The sequence below is a fragment of the Diabrotica undecimpunctata genome, chromosome 8 (genome assembly GCF_040954645.1).
Source record: "Diabrotica undecimpunctata isolate CICGRU chromosome 8, icDiaUnde3, whole genome shotgun sequence".
Taxonomy (NCBI): domain Eukaryota; kingdom Metazoa; phylum Arthropoda; class Insecta; order Coleoptera; family Chrysomelidae; genus Diabrotica; species Diabrotica undecimpunctata.
This window is the reverse complement of record NC_092810.1, coordinates 121,694,508-121,711,673: the sequence shown is the minus strand read 5'-3', so window position 1 is coordinate 121,711,673 and position 17,166 is coordinate 121,694,508.

Genomic DNA, 17,166 nt, shown 5'->3' with positions numbered 1-17,166 from the left:
ACTTTATCGCCATTTCCTACCAATTTACGAGTAAGATCTTTTACGACTCTAGCTCCTAATTTTTTTCTGTCGTATCAGCAACTTTTCCTGTATAAACATCGAACTGGCATACAAATCCGGATTCGTCGGCGCTGATCTAGACCTTGTAGCCTCTTTTTACGGGCTTCAGTGGTAAGTATTGACTTAAGGAACTACGTCCTTTAAATTTTATCATTGACTCGTCTATTGCTTGATTTTCTTAGGGATTATAACAAGCAAAAAACGATTCTGATAGATGATTCAGTAAAGGCCTAAGTTTATATAGTTTATCATAGTTGGCCTCATGTCTTTTAGGTTAAAGAGAATTGTCGTTTAAATGCAAGTTTTTGAGCAACCACGTAAACCGATCTCTTGGCATACAAAAACTAATATACACATCTCGAAGATCCGCTCTGGAAGACCAGTAGTCTCTCAGACTAGGAAGTTGCTTTATTCCCATTAGTAAATTCATTGCTAAGAATACCTGCATTTATTCTGCATTGGTTTGTGTAAATCTATTCTCGTCACCGTCGCTATTTTGAACCGCTTATAGATTGGTTTGAAAGACAATATTATCAATAAGGTCCTTTGTAAAGAGTCGAAGAAATACATCCGTGGGAGAATCAATATTGTCTGGTATATTGGGGCCGACTGGTACATTAATTTTTTTTTATAGGTAATGCAATTTTGGGAGTCTCTAGTCCAAATTGTATTTGAAAGAAAATATTTCCTTCTACGTATATCCAACGGAGTATCATCACCGTCACTCTCATCTGCTTCAATTTGATTTGTCTCTAAGACGTCCTCAAGTTGGTTTTTCACTGAAAACGCGCCTTCAAAGATAATCGGCATAGACTCTATATCAAAAATACTTTAATTCATTTTCTTCATCGTCATCGGAGCTGTCATCAATATTTGAATCTACATCAGATGGAATGTCTTCAATAATAGTGTCTCAATAATATGTCTCAAGATTTCCTCTTGAGACATACGTTCCAAATCGGCATAGGAATGTTTATTTTTGCCTGGAACAAAAAAGCATGCATTTGCCTTGTGTCCCAGCACTGCCACCACCATAATTACAATGTGTAAAATGTACTAAATTCATCAATGAACATTACCACACAAATACAAACAAATATAGGTTACCTATACAATATATTTTTAGAAAAACTTACTGGCCATTTTATTAAAAATCTTGAAAAACTCATAAATATTACAGCACCATCAACCACGTGCTAAGCCACTGTAAACATACCACTATAAAAATATTACCAACGGCCAGCGAAACAAAATTTGATCCGCGAATCGTTGGATGGGATCTCGACAATCCACGTATTGACTGGGTCTAAGCGCAAGGAACACCAAGCTACAGCATAAATTGCTTAAAATGTGTCTTAACGCTTAGCCCACCAGTACACAAAGGGTTAAGAAACCTCAAAAACCTAGTTTTTTTCAGTTCTATTTAATTGTTTTAATCAGAAGCCTCGAATACTAAAATTGCCATATTTATAGCCAAACTTAAAAAAGTGGAGATGACACATAAGGAAGTGAAGTAGAAGAAGATATGCTTTGAATGGCGTTAGAAATAAACTGAAGCTTCCTATGTAACAATACTAAGAAGAAATCGATCTGCAACGTTTAACGGTATTATATATTCTTTTAGTTAAATTTAGTGTTTTCCTTTAGATATATTTCTGGATAATTCCTGAATACATAAACGAATCTGGAAATAAGTCGTCAGTGAGTCGCACGTGCTTGAAAGATTAACATGCAAACGAATTCAGTGGTAATAAAAACATAATCTAAATTTGGTGTGAGTATTTAAATGAAGGCGTCAGAAGATGTTTCAGTAGCAATTTATGTCTCACTTTTGATCGCTTTTCCAATGCTGGACATATTTTAAACTCGCTCCCAACTCAGTTATGATAATCGCGTTTCTATTCGACACAACTCAATTTTAATTACATTTTCTTTAATTAATATGCTAATAATTTTGCATAGTAATTATTGAGAGCAATCTAGCGCGAGTTGATGTCGCTTTGATGTGTCGCTCTCTCTCTTCGTTTCGTAGTAGTCTAGCCGAGCCAATATCTCGTTTACAATTCGTCTTCGTCTCGTACTTTCGCGTCGTGGAATTTCCTCCAATTTTATTTTCTGGATTTCAATCACAGTTCCGATAATAAGTTTAAGATTTTCGATAATTTTAATACATACTTAATAATATCAAGAGAATAATATCGATTGTGAATATGTTTCCATATAATTCGACCAAAGTGCTAACAGAAAAAAAGACACCTCGTACATCATTAAGTCTCAAAATCAAATGTATTTATTGTCATAGTCCAGTCGTCAGAGATTTGACCCCCAAAAGTCTTACGAACAAGCTGATTTTGACGAGAATATTAATTTTAGGACCTTAAAAAAGATGCAAAAAAGTTTACCACTTTTTCCTTTCGCCCCCCTCCCTACAACCCCCCTCGTAGATGGGTAAAAACTTGATTTATCAAGAACATGTACGCCGTAGAAAAAAATGTTTCAAATGAAAAATGTAGCTGAGATGATTTTGAACAAAAATGTTAATTGGCACTTTTTCTGTAGAATGAACTGTTATCTCAGAAATAACGCTTGAAGCGACCGGTGATTTTGAATAACAGTTGCATGCGCGAAATCAATGTAAAATAAAATGTGTATTAGAGTGCATGAAGAGTGCATGTCATCTTTGCAATTTTTGTATTTTGCTGCAAATGAAGTCAGTTTCTATAAATATGTTTAATAAATAAACGTTGCGCGATTTTTGCCATTGTTTACAGTTCTCATTAGATCAATAATATTTATAACTATAATTGAACAGTTATAGTGAAATTTCGATTTTTAGAAAACAATCTTCAAAACCTATATCATGAAATTTAAATATTTTTTTTTGTAGCAACAAACATGAGGCATTTGAGATATGCCTAAAAAACGCAGAATTTAAACTTTTACATTACAAACGATCGCACGTCATGGGAAATACCTCCAAGAAGATGATTCTGAATGTCCTTTGTAGCATAAGATAAGTAGTTTTAAAAAACGTACTGGTGTAATTGAGAAAGAGCAATTTTAAATGTTTTAGATCGTTTGTAATGTGAATGAAGTAAGTTTAAATTCAGCGTTTTTTAAGCCTTCGATATGTTCTGTGCTCTGTCCATAAGATCCGAAGCATTCTCCTCCAGCACCACATCTAGAATCCATTAATTCTTTTCCTATCGGTCGATTTAATTATCCATACCCGTAATTGAATATAAGAAAAATTAAAGCACGTACCAATCCCATTTTGGTGTTGTTTGACAAAGAGCGATCTTTGCATAGGTTTGATAATCGACTAATAGCATTTTTGCCATTTCTATTCTCCTACGTGTATCGGTTTCACAAGAGCCTTCATTACTAATGCAGGATACTAATAATTGAACTCGTTCATCTTCTTCTTCTAGTTCCGTGACCGTTATTGATCGTTGGATATGATGTTGGCTACCATATTCGCTATCGTGACTTTATTGACAACAGCTCTAAATAATGATGTAGTCAATTTTCCGTACCATTGTCTCAGATTTTTAGCCATGATGTTCTTCTTATACTAGGACCACGTTTACCTTGGAACTTTCCCTGAATGATCAGATATAAAAGTTCATATTTTTCAGGGTGTCCCATAATGTGACCGAAGTATTAAAGCTTGCATCTCTATATTATATGGACAAGGTGTGTTGTTTGGTTTAGACGTGTAAGGACTTAATCATTTCTCATTCTGAGGACCTAGCTTATTCTTATTAGTCGTCTGTATACCCCATCTCAAAGGCTTCCAAGCATTTTAAGTTTAAACGTAATAGCATAGCCTCGCTTAGAGTCTCCGCTTCCATTACATTCACTAGCACTTACAACATATAGCAATATATCATTCGAAAGCGAAGGTCATTACGAAGATGGTGGCTATAAAGTAGGTTCGTTAGATTTACAAAAGCAGATCGGTATTCTATTCCGCTTTAATTTCTACGGTTGGATCCCAGCTGATATTACTGGCGAGATACGCAAGTTTCTCTACCCTGTCCAGTATGACATTTCCGAATTTTATACCGTCATTCTGTATATAATTATTTTTGCTAACTATCATATATTTAGTTTTCTTAACGTTGAGTTTTAATCCATAGTGATCACAGGTTTCTTTATTTTGTCCGATGGATTTTGAAGGTCTTCTCCAAAATTAGCCAGTATTAGGGCTTCCTTAAATATGTCTTCTGAATACAAGTTAAAGGGTATAATGTATACAGCCTTGTCTTACTCTTTTTTTATATTTATTTCATCCGACAATTCTTGTTTATTTTTGCCACTTGATGCCAATATAGATTTGTAATTATTCGTAAATCTTTATCGTCCAATCCAGCTGTTTTCGATATTTATATGAGTAGCGTTTTGTTATGATGGACCTTGTCAAAATCCTTTTCAAAATCGATTGCACAAAGTATACATTTTGATTTATATCTCTGCATCTCTGTATCGGTACTTGGATACTAAACAAGGCTTCTCTCATACCCAAGTCACTCTTAAATCCGAATTAAGCAATGTTAATTCTCTCCTCTAATATAGTGTATATTCTGCTATGTATTACTCACAGAAAGATTCAAAATATGACTCAACAGCCTTATTGTCCTATAGTCACTGCATGTCTTTGCACGATATTTCTTCGGGATTGTGACAAATGTCGATTTACGCCAATCAGTTAATATACAATTATAATAAATTCTGTTAAAGAGACCAGACAGTGCTTTAGTTCCATTTTCTTCTAAAAACTTATTTTTCAGCACTTACTTCATTGGGGCCAAATGCTTTTCCATTTTTTATCGTTTGTATTGTCCATGTAACTCCACTTTCTGTTTTAAATGGACCTGTTATAGCAATTGGTCTATAGTATTCTACTCTTTCATATACTTGTTTACGTTTGTTTCCAGTGATCTCTTTTAATTTCTTGTGCAGATGAAATGTATCGTGTTTCTTTTTATAGTGTTATATTTCATTACATTCTTTACTAATAAATTGTGTTTTCGAATGTGTTATCTTCTGCCTGATTCTTGCGTGGATCCTCTTGCATTCGTTTTTATTTTTATTTATGACCTCTATTTTGATCCATGAGTCTCAGTATTTCTTCTGTCACCCACCCGTGTTTTCCCCTTGTTTTTACTGAACCTAATTCGGTTTCTTGAACGGTCTTTAACATATCTTTAATTCTCGTGCAGTTGTTCTCAGCAGTCTTGTCTCTTGTTTGATGTCAACTTTATTTTTTGTTCTAATGTACTGGTTATTTCTTGTTTCACGGTATCATTTGACATTTTTTCTCTAGTATCTGTTTGTTTATTAGTCCTTGTAACTCTCTTAACTCTCAGGCTTATTTTTCCTACCAAAATATTGTGATCTCTTGGTACATCTGCATTTAAATATATATTTTGTTTAGACATATGAAGTCTATTTGGTTACGAATCACTCGCTCAAATGTATCTGCTGGTGATCTCCAGGTGTAAAGATAACGTTTTGGAAACTAATTGCCATTTCAAACTGATCCAAGGCTCTGGTTGTTTGCAGTGAGTTTAAATGACCGACTATCATAATTTTTTCTTGTTTCTTGTTTATTGATTTTAAGACCATATCCATTGCTTTCGGTTTCCACTAGCTGTACTAGCTTTGAATGCAGTTATTAGAGTGAAATCGTCTGCATACCTGAGATACCATCGATCTGCCTACGATAGAGATACCGCTATTCCATTTTTTAAGTGCTTTTCTCATTATATATTCACCATAGAAGTTGAAGAGGTTGGTGATAGAATATATCTTTGGCGTAGTCTCTTACTGTCTTAAAAAGGGTTGGACTTACGGTTTTTAATTCTTATTCTGGTTTTATTATTGTCGTATAGGCACTTTACGAGAGCTGATAGATGATAAGATATTACATCTCTTATAGAATTGTCACCAAAACTTTCCAGTTTACTCAATCAACACAGTCAAATGCCTTCTGGAATTTTGAATTTTTGGGGTTTTTCAATGAGCTGTCCGGGAATATTGAGAATTTGCTCCCTTGTGCCATTACCCTTCGATAAGTGTGACAAAAATTATTTAATGGCAAATAGCATTTCAACATTAAAAGAAAAAGAAGCATTTTTCAGTCTTGGTATTGACGTTTAAAAAAAATAATGAAAGTATATTATATAACCGTCGGCAATCCCGTTAAAAAGCGAGCATCGAAAGGCATACAGACAGCACGTTATTATAAAAATGTTGTCGTAAAAACTGATTAGAATTTCACCCCCATGCTAAATTGCTATTCAAATGTGTGACGGCGCTATTGGCAACCGATTTATTCGTATGTCGTTGAAGTAACAAGATTTCGGGAGCTTAGTGCTTTGCTGTCGAAGAAAAATGTTTGTTTTATTTAAATTTAAGTGGCGAACAAATGATCATTATATTTAAATTATATAGCCCAAGTTCCTTTGTCTTGGAAATATCATCTTTGGAAACTGTCGTAAGCAGCATTTTTATCTCAGTCGCAAGCAAACTTTAAGGATATGTAAATAACGTTTTTGATAAAAATTCTAATGATTTTTATTACTCTAAGGTCACGGGGCGTGTGTGCTTTATTGTCTTGGGGGCTTTAAACAACTTCAAATTTAGGGTAGACATGAGTAGGTGCGTCAAACAAAAATACGTTTCTTTTTTACATTTACATTATAATTTTTTTATAAAATAGTACTGTTTTTATAATATATGAACTTAGAGAATAATAAATGGATTATTAAAATATTTGCACTCATATTTGAAGGGTACAGGGGAAAAACAGGCTAAGTCACATTTTATGATTTTAAGATAAAGCAATTTTAAAGTTCAAAACGCTACAAACACAAAAGTTTTTGAAGTCAGAATTTGTTTTTAAACTAGGTATCTGAGATCCTTAGGTTAAAAATTTAAAACATTAAAAAATTTTTTTGATAGAAAAATCAAGAAGTTATTCAAAGTTGGTTCTGACTTAGCCCGTTTTTTCCCTGAATGTATAACAATTTTTTTTAAGTACATTTTTATTTTACAAACAATTTTACGTCTACAAAAATAGTTAAACTAAAAAATTAATAGATCCATTATTATAAGAAAATAACAAGATTGTTTCCATTATTTTAAAAGATTTTTTCATTAAACAAAATAAAAAATGTCCCCCATATTTTTAATTAATTGTGCACCAGTAAGGTAAAATAATCCTGAGCTTCTTTTCCACAGAACTTTTTCAAACTTTGCAGGTTAGCAAATTTTTGCGCCGAAATTGGTATTTGACCTGAAGCAAAAAAAAATAATAGTGAAACTACATAACAGTCTATGAATACAACTTTACCTGAGTAAGATATTTCAGGAAGAAGAAATTGATTGTTACTCTCCAAATTTTTGATGAAGGTAGGTTGTCTACAACTGCTGAGTTCCATGCCCCATTTTATGTGTCTTTATACTCGATTAACCTAGGATATTCTTTTGAAACTTTTAATTGTCTTATTGATTGAATTGTAAAGTTAGCTTTTTTCTTGTAAATTTTATTTACATGTTCGGTCCAGTTTCGAAAAATATGTTGATTGTCTTCTGAAATATGTTCCACTACAAAGGGTGAAGGTTTGTGCCTGGGAGATTGAACGAGATCGTATAATTCCTTCACTGTTGCAATTCTGGATTTCTGATTAATGATTCCCATATTCTTATCATTCTCCATATAAAAATGACCTCTAATAGGAAAAGTTACTCTAATAGAATCAAACCTTTTTTGATGGTGAACAAAATTATGCAGATAGCGGAAAATGGTGTAATTCTTGTTTTGTCCACCGCAGGAGTCACAAAACAATTCCAGTTCTCTTATGTTTGAATCACAATAGTTATATACGAAATAATTCAGTAGAGAAGCAACATCACCACTACCTTTTTTAGTAATGGTTTCTGGGTACACATAAAAGATACTTTTTGAGTCAGAGAGAACATGTACGTTGAACATAATCTACCTGTTGTAGTATACATAATTAGTAGGAATTTTGGAAATTGGAAAATTTCACGTTGGATTTACGACTTAAAAGCTTTGATTGCTTTTTGATTGAATAAAATGATTTTTACCGTCTCCTCTAAGAAGGTTGGTAATCATCACAGCTATTTTCACTTTTGAGATTGCAGCTCTGAACAAGTCGACGGAACTGCAATTATACCACTTTCCCTGTATTTAATGTGTTACTTATTGTATGTGTGTATGTATTCCCTGTAATGTGGTTAGTTGTTTAATTTTAGTTGTTATGTCTTCCATAGTTTGATCAATTTTTTGGTTTTCATTTAGAAACACGAGTACAGGTTTTTCATTACTTGGTTGTTTTTCTTGCTTGAGACATTTCATTTTAGCTAGGTATTCATCATATATGCTGCACGTGTCTGTGCGTGGGTAACCAAAACTATGTTAAAATCTGTGGTGAAAATGGTTCTGTAAATTTCGTATGATACTTCGCTGCCGGAATGCATTTTTTAAAACATTTCCCACATTTTCTTAACATTGAGTTCTTCGGGTAAATATTTCTTCTGAGAGTCGTTGGTACTGTAATGACTGCCTCTGCTTTTAAATAATGATATATGCTCTTTAATTTTATTACGAGTATCATCACACAGTTTTAAGGGTCTGTTTAAGTGTTTTCTTTTTTTGTCGATTGGAGGCATGCCGGTATTTTTTAAAGATGTAAGTAAATACTCAATTCTACGTTTTGTGATGCCGTGTAAAGCTATAAACTCATCCCGACAAACTGCTACTTCATTAAGTTTGTTCTTATGTAAATATCTAATCTTATAAAGAGCTAAAACATCTCTTAAACGAGTTTAAGGAGACATATGTACACATAGATAGGAGTTTTGTTTATCGATAGACTCCAAAAGATTAAATCTTCTTATAATGTTTTGCTTACTCTTCGATGGAATCTTTTTAGAGTACTCTAAACGTTTGCAGTCACATTCCCTGCCAATTTCATGACTTTGTAGCCTAATTTTTTTATTCACATCTGTTAATCTTCCATGTTTGGGCCTCTTTTTTGTAGAAAACACTATCGGCAAATCCTCGCAATCACTTAAGTCACTTTCCATGCTAGAACAATGTTTCTAACAATACCTACTAACGAACAACTTGAATAATATGACAAAACTGAAGAAAACTATCACAACAGCGACACGTGGCACGAACAATGTTTCTAACAGTGTTTACTAACGAAAAACATGAATAATACTGACAAAACTACAGAAAACCATCACAATAGCGACACGTGGCACGCTAACGAATAGAAGTGAGAAACCCGACTTAGCCCGTTTTTGCCCGGTACCACACGGACTTACCACGTTATTCTCCTATACAGGATATTTTTCCTATTACATATTTCCTGACGTATCGTGTTTTTGTCCTCAACGGTATGTTTACGACAAAATATAACGTGTTTTCTATAGGAACCCGTCAATATCTCAAATTCGCCAAAAATTGACTTAGCACGTTTTTCTCCTGTACCCTTCATTTAGTAAATACAAACGAATATAAATAAACTAAAATACATTTATATAACGCTGGCGAAGGATTTTTATTCTCTTAACTTAATAATTGTTTGTCTGGACATATTCGTATTATATTAGTTGCATTCTCGCTACATCTGTCGTTATTGAACCTTCAATAATTCCCATTCTTCGTCTTATCGCAGCTTTGCGAATGCTCTATGCGGGATACTCCAATTGACCTCCTAAAGACGTACATTTCGACTGCCTCCAGCTTTCTTTCGTTATTCTTCTTTATTGTTTAAGTTCTGTTCAGTTTAAAAGAGTTTCATATATGTCATATTTTCTTCTTTTCCCTATTCCTTGACTCCAGAATATACTGTTAGGCGACCTATCGATAACTTGCGTTAATCTTCTATTTTTATCTTGATAATCCTTACCTAATATATTGTTATTATTTAAAAATATGCAGAAAATTTAAATAAAACATGTCTACATGTAAAATATGTCTACATGTAAAAAAAATAGAGAATGAACTTAACATTGTTCTACAACTTTTACACAGAGATACTATAACAGCCACCATAACACAGTTAATAAAGGATATTAACTCTGATCATAAAACACGAATAAAAATAGGAACCGAACTAATGAAGAGAGTCAACATTCATGAGGTGTCAGATATAAGACAGAGTGATAGCTTGAGCCCATTATTGTTTAACTTGATAATGGACAAACTAATAAAAGAAGTAAAAAAGTCAGGAACAGAGCAATAAAGATTCTATGCGATGCAGATGACGCAGTAATAATATTAAATAATGAAGATGACCTACAACGAATAGTCCACGCTTTGGAAGCTATCACATAAAAGTTTAACCTGAAAATATCAGCCCAAAAAAAAGTCCCTCTTTATTTGTAGGGAGCCAGTGAGATGCAAAATTGTAATAAACGAAGAAATAGAACAAGTATCAAAATTCAACTATCTGGGAACGCAAATATCGTATTATGGAAACATCTCCAAAGAAACCCGCATACAAGCTAATAAAGCAATAAAGGTATGGTGGTATGGAGAAATAAGAATATGAGGATATAAGGAAAAACACGCATCTATACTCGTAAGACTTTGTACGACCGATATTAACCTATGTTATAGAAACAACAGACAGAATCCCTAATACACAAATCAGTGACATGTGTAAAGTACATTATATCGTCAGACGGGAACGCCACAGAAGACGAGAATGGAACCAACACATTAACAGAATGAGAAGAGAGAGACTTGCCCGAATAGTAAGAGATGCAAAACCAGAAGGTAAGAGACCACAAGGCACACTCACTAAAACGTAGAGAGATACCTGGCAGTCAACATCACTAATAAAACAGGACTTAAGGCCGGACATACAAAGAAGAAGAAGTAAAAGTAATAGCTCTAAGGTTGTATAATTTTCTTCCGTGTTTGTTGCATGCACGAGGGGCACTGAAGGGTATTTATTACCATTGTAGAGTAAGACGGCTTTCAAACTAATCTTAGAAGCACCAATAAACAGTTTCCATTCTTCAAATTTTTCTGGAAAAACTCAGTTCTTGAAGAAACTCTGAAGCATCATTAGAATGCACTAAATCATCTTCTTTGGAAAAGTAGCTCATGAAGTTTTCTTACCTTGTCCGAAAATATAAGAGTCTTGTATACTTATCTAACAAATTCCACTGTTTTAATCTTAATCCAAATAATTGAGCCTTAGATTTTGATGATCCTAAATCTCGAGCAAGGTCATTCGAATCGGATGGATTTATAAAGTAAGGATCCATAGGTGGACTTGAAGATCTTTATAAAGTGTACGAAGATGAAGAAGTTCTTGGTCGGTCGAGGAAACTCGATTGAGTCTGTAGACAAGAAATATTTTTATCATTCATCTTCTCGTTATTTTTTGGAGGTACTGAAAGTGAAGTGCTTTTGGCATGAGGAACTGGTCCTTGTTGTTCGGATATATAATTGTATCTTTATTTTTTCTCAAGAATCCTCGTGTTGATGTAATACAAAAGTAGCAACCATTTTCCTGATTCTGAGGTTTATTCCTAATCATTGGCATTGAAAACTACATAGATGTGTGACTTCCTTCAGGTCAACCTCTTAACGTTCTTGAGTAACTGGTACAGCATAATTTTAGCAACAAATTTTTACAGTAAATGCCACAGGGTAGCGGTTGGATACTTCTCTGCAATCCCGGCAGGGATAGATCTAGTTCAGGAATAGCAAACCTGTCCACGTGAGCTCATGAATTTCCCCAGCCTCCCATCCCCGGGGAAACCATGTCCAATCTCAAAGCATTCCCATCTCCACCCTTTCTTCCCCCACTTCGAAACCAACACGCACTAGCCAAGCGTTACATTTTAATAACTTAAAACCGCAAAAGTTATTTTCCATAAAAGACGAAACTACTGAATGGCTTTAAGTTTTCGGCGGCTCCAACACCCCCAACCAAGGTAGCGGTTAGAATAGGTTTGGAGCACATGGTGCTAAGAATCCCCGAAAAAAATCAGACAACCGATGGACTAAACGTATTGTTGAGTGAAGAGCAAAACAAGAAGCACTACGGAGCAGAGGACGCGCACCAACCAGATGGACTGACGACCTGAAGCGTGTTAGCGGTAACTGGATGTAAGCCGTTCAAGACAGAGACAGATAAAAAGAGCTGAGGGAGACCTATGTCCAGCAGTGGACGCATACAGGTTTATTAATGATGAACTCCAAAATAAAGTTAATAGGCGTCTTTGACCAGATCTTATTACGTTTATTACGTTTCATTGTGTTTTCAGCGCCAATTCACCGCAAATGTAACAAAAACAATTTTTTTTTAAAACGCGGCATTTTATAACCCAAAATTAAATAAAATTTATTTAAATATAATTTAGATATTTCTATTGTACCTACATTTATTGGCTCAGTTCTTAGGTCAATACATAAAGTACACATAAAATAATTAAATTGAATATAAAGAATATGGACTATGCAAAACTTACCAACATGTATGTATATACATAATTTAATGTTGATGGGAAAAACAAACTAAAAAAATCATAAATTTTTAATATTTAAAAAAAAAAGAAAAACAGAAAATCTAGACGTGATAGAATTTGTGGAAGGAGAGTTTGGTTGCAGACCAGAGTTTTCTGTTTTCACAACAATATTGATATAATCAGCATAGGCAAGGATTTGCACTGATTTGCTATATATTGACCCGGTGTGTGTGATTTGGGACATAATTATTACTTTCTCCAGAGCCAGCTTGAACAAAAAACTTAAAGAAACAAAAAATATATATCACATTAAAATTACGTTGTTAATTCTTATAGAAAAATAAACATAGGGGGTAACTACCAAATGAGTGTAACAAGAAAAAACATTTTCTCTAATGTATAATCAATTGATTGTTCCAAATTACAAAAATTTATTAATTGAGGTCAAAATATTGGTAATTTCCAGAATATTGCTAATCACATTATGCGGTGGAAATGACTGTACAGAACTATCCTTCAAATTCCTCGTCGACATCAACTGGATGGATATGGATGTCATATTTGATTAATGAGTTCGATGATTGCCACAATAAAAAACAAACACGTAATTACTTAGTGCAGGTATTATATTAGGGTATCAATAATGTTTTTATTAATTTCGTTTAACTTTTACCGAAATAAAGAAGTGTCTGAAAATATTCTATACCTAATAAACAATGTTTCTATAAATTCACAAAGTAGTTAAAAAGTAAATAAGAATAAAAATAAATGTAAAATAAAAATTCTGTTTTTACTCATATTTTCCTATATATTATCATTAGATTTATGTTTTCATTAATTTTCCTTTTCTTCTAGTCCTTCCATGAATTTAGTCTTACTGCTCTTCTGGTGTTTACATCGTCCATTTACATTTAGTATCTCCTAATTTTTTTTAAATGCCAGGGGATGAAACATAAGAATATTTAGCGGTGTTTTATTCCAGTAAAATGAAAAATCAAAGACTAACAGGCAAAAAAAATGAAAAGAACAATTATTCAACAAAAATGAAAAATGCAAATCTATGAAATAAGGAATTTTACGGACAAATTAAACATTTTAGCATCTGGAATTAGCACCTCTAGCTCTAATGACGTCACTCATTATCTATGAAAGGCTTCTTATCAGAGACCGTATGTACTCCAAATCCAAATTTTCCCATTCTTCCGTTCAAGCATTTCCGTAGGACATACGAGCTCTTATGCATTGTTTTAGGTAGTCCCACACATGCTCAATCGGGTTTAGGTCTGGGCTGACTGCTGGTCAATTAAGAACTTAAATGCCAACGTCTTGAAGATATTGCATTTTTATTCTAGCAACGTGCGGACGAGAGTTGTCTTGCATAAGAACGAAATGATCTCCAATAACTGGAACAGAAAGCACATCATGTAGTTTCCTAGTACTTAGGAAACTACGGAAAATGGAGTAAATAATATTCGAACATGCAGAAGTAAATGTGGTCCCAAAGAAATACGTGAGATGACTAGGTGCCATTTTAAGTCAAAACGGAAGATAATGATCAATAATGCATTCAAGTAGGGTGATTGGCATAACCGCTCTAAGTAGAAACATATCCAAAAGTAGGAGCCCAAACTAAAAAAAAAAAACAGGCACATTCTCCTAAGAGTGGCATATACTCAGAGAATGGTATTTACCGAGGATCTGTGTTTCTTTATCCATTCGGTATCGGCGTAAGAGCTTACCTATTTTTTCCGATTTTGTGAATAAAGCAATAAACGTAATTTTTCCTTTCGACGAAATAATATTGAAACTTGTTTACTATCAAAAAAGATACTCTCTAACCTTCCCAGAAAGTATCGGTTAGGACTTTCCAAATTTATTAAAAAAAATTTTGGATGAAAAGTAAATATCTTAACTTTTTCAGGTAGTAGTAGTAATGGTTGGTTAGCTTTCTCTACACATTGCTGATTGCTTGTCCCATAATTCTTTCGTTTTTAATCAGTCGTTTTGACCCTCACGCGACATCAGTCTTATCTGTTTTATATTCTCGAATGTAAAATGTTCCAAATTATTAAATTTGTAAAACAAAAACGACTAGAGAACGTACCAAAGTATATCGTGTGCGAATCAAGGACCATGTGTCAGAAATATTAGGTGTAAGTGGTTCGGTATCAGGTGATTAGAATATTATAAATAAATTATTGGTAAGTATGTTTTGACAAGGTATTTTTTAAGGATATATTAAATGATTTTATTTTATAGTTTATTTTTTACCCCGGTGCACCTTCGGTTTTCTATCTAGCTCCTGAGTCGCCAAAGAACTATAGGAAAATCACTTAGGTATCATTTAAATTTTCGATAGACTAGTCCACTGCTCGCATCTTAGTTATTATTCAACTTCTACTGCGTGTGTTCCGTTGTACACATTTGTGAAGAAGAAATAGTATATGAGAAAAGAAATTAACATACAGCAAGGAAACGCCTGAAAAGAGAAGGAAGAGAAAGGCCACAATATGACTAAAGGAAAGATACAAGATAGGAGTTATTTCCTCCCACATACTCCATAGGCGTCACCGTTATAGAGGGTGCGGTTTGTTACAATCTTCAAATCCTACATAACATACATACATCTCCAGATGAAATACGGTACGGTAATAACAGCATTGAGACCTATAAACTACGGCGTACCACAAGGCAGTCTGGTTGGTCAACTTTGGTACCTATTATACGTGGCTAACCTACCTTCTTCTGATAATTGCTCGTTTTCAATGTTGCTGATGACACCGTCATCCTCTCGTCCTACAAAAATGCCTTCGAAGAATCTAGAAGCTTACAAGACCACTTCAGTGCACCTTCACCTGTACCGCAGATGGTGCAAAATACCTCGGCATTCATCTAGATAGACGACTTACTTGGGGAAACCACATCTTCAATAAACGAAAACAACTTGGATTAATATTAAAACAACTTTCCTGGCCAATTGGAAGAAGATCTGAACTATCACTAGAAAATAAGCTATGAATGTATAAAGTAATGCTAAAGCCGTCCTGACCTATGGATTCAACTGTGGAGGTGTGCAAGCAAATCCAATATTGATATCTTGCAGAAGTTGCAATCGAAGGTACCTAGTCAGGATGGTAATGCACCATATACTTATGTATACATAAGTTATGCACCGTAATCTTTCAGTTGTGCGCGAAAAAATAAAAAAGTTTAGTGCTAGCATTTATGTTGTTGTTAGTTGGGGTTTATATGACTGCGGATACTGAGTCATTGTTTCGTATACAATCTTATATACTAAAACGCTAAGCCCTTTTCTTGTCCACCACTTTACTCAAAAACCATATTAGATAATTAAAATATTTTTTCGGAATATTATTAGTATTACGTATGAGATTGTCAAGATATACTTTTGGTACAAAAATTCACTTCCGGTTTTGAGATGACCGGAAGTTAAAATTCACTTTAAGTTTTAAACCCCACAATGTATATATGGATCGAAAGATCTCGTCGAGACGAATCTAAATATGTACTTCCGGTTGCGATCCGACACCGGAAGTGACCCGAAATGCGCATAAAACGTCAAGATAGAGCAAATCTGACACCGGATTCGTGATCAGCATGCAAAATTAACTGCTAAATGATATCCATGTCGACATTTGATGAACTAAAAATTGCATTCCGGTTTTGAGGTCGACTTCCGGTTTTGTTTTTATTAGTCAAATCAATAGAGAATTCAATGTAGAGTTCAAAAATGTAAGTTCACGAAATTATCATTTATAGTTTTTGAGTTATTGATAAAAATATTTTTACTTCCGGTCATTGTATATTTTTCTCGCAAAATAAAAATTTCATTTAAAAAACTCGATGTCGAGTTGGTCCGCTAGTCTTATTCTAAATCTTATACTAGTATTAATCTCTAATATATAGTCTTTTTTTTATTTTTTTGGTAATTTGTTTCTAATTATTTTCTTTGTATCAGGTGCGTTTTTTTATTTATTTATATATAAAATAGAGGATGAGGTCCTCAGAGTTCCACAGCAAACTCTTCTGCAGCTATCTACTGAATCCGATAGCTACTTTACTATTTAAATATATTTATCCAATAGCCATTTAAAGCGGTTAGAAGTTCACCCAAATTCTAGTGCGGTAAACGTACAGGATAAAAGTAGAGAAGTGAGTAAGAAATACAAACCTCTTACCAGTTTTGATATGTAATTTGTTTAGAATATAAAAAAACTTTTTAATATTATTTTCTTCTTCTTTAAGTGCCGTCTCCCAATAGGAGGTTGAATATCATCATCGCTATATTTACTCTATCAATCAAATTTTTCAACAAAGACACTCTTCTTCTTCCTATACTCCTTCCTCCTCTTATCTTTGCCTGTATTATCAATTTTAGCATTTCATATCGCATTGACCTCATTACGTGTCCCAGATATTGTAACTTTCTTATTTATATCAAATTTGATTTTTATCCAAACAGGACAGATTTCAAATCTTTATTTAGAAAAAAAAACCAAAAAATCTTTTTGATACAAATCAGGCATCAGCACATATTTTATGGCGACTGGAGTT